The sequence below is a fragment of the Engystomops pustulosus genome, chromosome 7 (genome assembly GCF_040894005.1).
Source record: "Engystomops pustulosus chromosome 7, aEngPut4.maternal, whole genome shotgun sequence".
NCBI lineage: Eukaryota > Metazoa > Chordata > Amphibia > Anura > Leptodactylidae > Engystomops > Engystomops pustulosus.
Window position 1 is genome coordinate 14808323 of NC_092417.1, and position 4011 is coordinate 14812333.

The following is a 4011-nucleotide window of genomic DNA, read 5'->3' on the forward strand; positions in this document are numbered from 1 at the left end:
TCAATTATTGGGTGTTTTAGATGCTATCTCGCCTCACTCGGTCACTCTGTCATCGCCATGCTTTTGCCCATAATTTTGGCATAATGGTGCGATTAGGCAGCCGCAGAGGCATCCGTGCATGCTGCCCCTGCATTTTCCTGTCCATTTCCATGGTTTTTCCATCATTTTCTGAGGTTTCCAGATGTTTGGCCAAGCTTCCCTGTGCAGAGCCTTTGCCCCCTTGAAAAATGCTTGAGTCTCCCATTGACTTCAATGGGGTTCATTATTCGAAACAAGCACTCGAGCATTGGAAAAAGTTTGACTCGAGTAATGAGCACTCGAGCATTTTAGTGCTCGCTTATCTCTAATCACAACACATTAGATATCACTGCTTCCCAAAATACCCAGGCCATACAATTATAAATATGGTTATTCCCAGCTGTTAACACTGTTACAAAAAGTCTACAAAATTGAGTTGTTCTCCGGGGGGGGGGGGGGGGGATAGGTTTCGGGTACCTTAGAGGCTCAGTTATTATGTCCTGGTACCTGAAACTAAAATAAAAATCTGCCTTACAAAAGCTCAATAGCTCCTTCCCTACTGCACCCGCTGTGTGTCCAGACAGAGGGTTACATCCATATATGGGGGGTCCTGGTACTCGTATGAAACTACACAATATATTTGTGGATGTATTTTCTACTTTTAATCAGCTTAAGTTGCCAAATTTTAGGGTTAAATGAACGTATTCATAACACAATTAGAAAATTCCAAATAAAACCTTTGTTTTGTTTTAATTTCTGTGAAATACCTAAATGGTTAACACGTTTGCTACCTTCTGTTTTGAACAGTTTGAGGGGTAACATTATTAGAATGGGGTGATAGGTTGAGGGTTTCTATAAATATAAACTTCAAAAACTCCTATAAAAATAAAATGTTCCCTAAAATAATTAATTCTAACATTTTCTTAAAAATGTGAGAAAATGCTGTTCAAATTGGGAATTTTGTAGCACTATAATAAAATAAAAGGACACTTGTAAAATGAGGCCAACACAAAGCTGAGATATGGAAAATGTTATTTAGTGACTAATTTGGGTAGTAAGACTCTCCGTTGGAAAAACTGAACATTTAGAATTTAGGAAATAGCTATTTATTCTAAATTTTTGGCAAATTCATGGTTTTTTCATAGTAAATTCAAAGTATATCAACCAAAATTTCCCACTAACTTGAAGTACAACATGTCACGAAAAAACTGTTTTATCACCTATTGGGTAAGTTAAAGTGGCAGTTTTGAAAAATAGGGCTTAGTCATAACGGCACAAATGAGCCTGGTCACTAAGGGGTTAACATACACAGTCTAATATGGATAAGTATGATACAGTGCATTTTAAGTAACTAGTTTTTTAGTGGTTAAGGCTCAGGGTAATTAGACACACTGGCTCAATGGTGTAACTTGTGGAGATGCAGAGGGTGCGGTCACAACCGGGCCCAAGAGGCCCAGGGGGCCCGAATGCTCATAAACTATGTTAGAGACTCTTAGACTGGTAAATTATTACACTTATCTATGTGCTAAATGATTAACTTTTCGGTTTATTTATTTCATGTTTTTCTAACCTTGTGGTAAATTTTAACTTCATGGATTTTTTGTTGTTAGTTTTTCCTCCTCTACCTTAGAAGGATATGTCAGGCTGTGGAGGGGGTTGGATTAGAAAAAAAGTGTTCTATATGTTTCTCACTTGCCCATCATTCTGCCTCAGATCTATGTCCTAGGTGATTGTTACATCATGTTGTCATCAGCATAAAAATACATTTCTAACATGTGAATCGGTATTAAAAATGTAAATTAAAAGAAATTCATTGTGACGGTCACTTTGGAGAAGACTTCATCTGTCGGAGCTGATGTTCTGATAGATGTCGGTTGGAGGGACGGACGCTCCTTGTGGAGTCTTGATCGGTCGCTTACTCTTGGGTTTTACTTCAGCGTAGACAAGTGTCTAATACAAACATTACAAAAAATGATAAGACAAGGGAGTCGGGTAAAAAAAATGACCTTCTAATGTAATTATTTCCTAAGGACAACATTTTGTAGCTTTTCTGCTGCCATTTTCTCTTCCGACCTTCCAAAAGCCATAATTTTTCTGCTGTGGGCCTGATTTTTTGATCTAATGACACTATTTTCTTATGGAATTTGCTTTTACAGTAAAAACAGAAGGGGAACCTTACATATAACCGATTAACGTTAGGTAACGTTCAGCTGATTAGGAGACTGAGCGCATGCGAACTAGGTCTTTAACATTATCGAACGCCATATTGGAATAGGGCATATACCCCATAGGTTGACATACTGACTGAGTGTATGCGTACTAGGTATTTTGAGTTATCCAAACCCATATTAGAATAGCCCCTAGGCTTATAAATTAACCCGTACTCAAGTGAATACTGTTCCCACAATGCATAAGGCTCCCTGGTAGTCTGGGGGTAGAGTCGACATAGTCAATCCTCCTTGATTACTTGGGATACCCAACGACCGTGTATGTAAGGTATATATAGGTTTATAACAAACCAACGGATAAAAACACTATCCTACAATTTGACAATTGTCCTCCACGTTTTATGGTTAATTCCTTACCCTTTAGTCAATTTTACATGATTAAAAGAATCTCTGGTGATGAAACAACCACTCTAATACTTACAGACGCATCGTCTTCTGGCAGCTGATCTAGAAGAATAAGAAAAAAAAAACAATCATGAAAACATTTACCGGTATAAATATACATCATGGAGTCAGCTGGAACATAAAACTCTATGTTCCTATATAAGTATCCACTGTACAACGAGAAGATGTGGAACAACTTAATGACCATCACCTGTTCCCGTGAGTAAACTGGGTCCCCAAGATTTCGGTGATAATGTATTATTGTACAGTATCTACAAAATAATCTTCCCATAACCACAGAACAGTCTCATCCCAGGATGTCTTTTTATATGGACCTTCTGGGGCAATGTACAGGACAAGACAATCCTATAGGGAGCCTCAAGGGATCTTGTAAAAATGTTACAAAAATCTTACTTTGTCGTCTATTAGCCATGTTGAGGACGGTATATGTCACCTGATCTTCAGGACAGTAATCATTGTCAGCAGCTGGGAAAGGAACACATTATAACCTTACTTCTTTGTGTAGTAAAAAAATCTCCAACCAGAAATAAAAAAGTTAATTTTGCATTTTTTACATAAAAGTTTTTAACATTAGGGAAGAACACACCAGTTAAGGTTTGGGTTAGGCTCAATTTGGTCTTACAAAACATGAAGGTTCTGGTCGGATACCGAACCCAAATGCTGCCCCCCACGAATAGCACTTGGTGCTGTCATCAATTTTTAAATGCACTGTAATTTCTCCAAAGCGTTCTGCTCTCCGTTGGTCTCTTGTTCGGCCGATTGCTGTTGTCTCGGCTGTTGCACCCTCCAGAAGGACATTTACACAAACCACAAATACACTACCTAAAAAGTAGTCTAAAAATCAAAGTCTGCGGACCTAAACTTGGTGTAATGACCAACACAGATTTTTTTTTTAATTACGAAACTTGTGGAACTATTACCTGTCATTGGTTTAGAGATATTGTTGGATGGTCGTCGTTGAAAGTGAAAGTACAAGAAAATACAGATGATGATGAGGAGTAATATGAGACCCAAACTTACAGATAAAATGACCATTAGAGAAGAGTCACTTGTCCCTTTAGGAAAAAAAAACATTTCATCATTACATTTTATTAGAATTATTAAACCAACTAGGACACAATAATAGACACTTGTCACCTTGTATATGAAGATCCTGACTCTTCTTCCTCATTCTGGTGTCTGATGTCTGTATCTCACATGTATAATTCCCAGAATTTACGTCCTGAATAAACTGAACTTCATATTTATTAGAAGAGCTGAATCCCTGAACATTGCCCCCATCTCTGTAGAAGGCGTACTGCAGTGATGTCATATTTTCTCTATGTTTGGTGAGATTGGTGTCACACGTTAGGGTCATTAT

The 4011-nt window shown here is 37.9% G+C and overlaps 1 long non-coding RNA gene across 1 annotated transcript; it reads right to left on the bottom strand.

The window, feature by feature from the left end:
* Positions 1-1537: 1537 nt before the first annotated feature.
* On the bottom strand, positions 1538-3702 carry LOC140068666 (uncharacterized). Its single transcript, XR_011848516.1, has 4 exons — positions 3572-3702; positions 3045-3116; positions 2668-2693; positions 1538-1968 (listed from the first exon to the last, which is right to left on the bottom strand). It is a non-coding gene; the product is annotated as an uncharacterized lncRNA (long non-coding RNA).
* Positions 3703-4011: the final 309 nt, after the last annotated feature.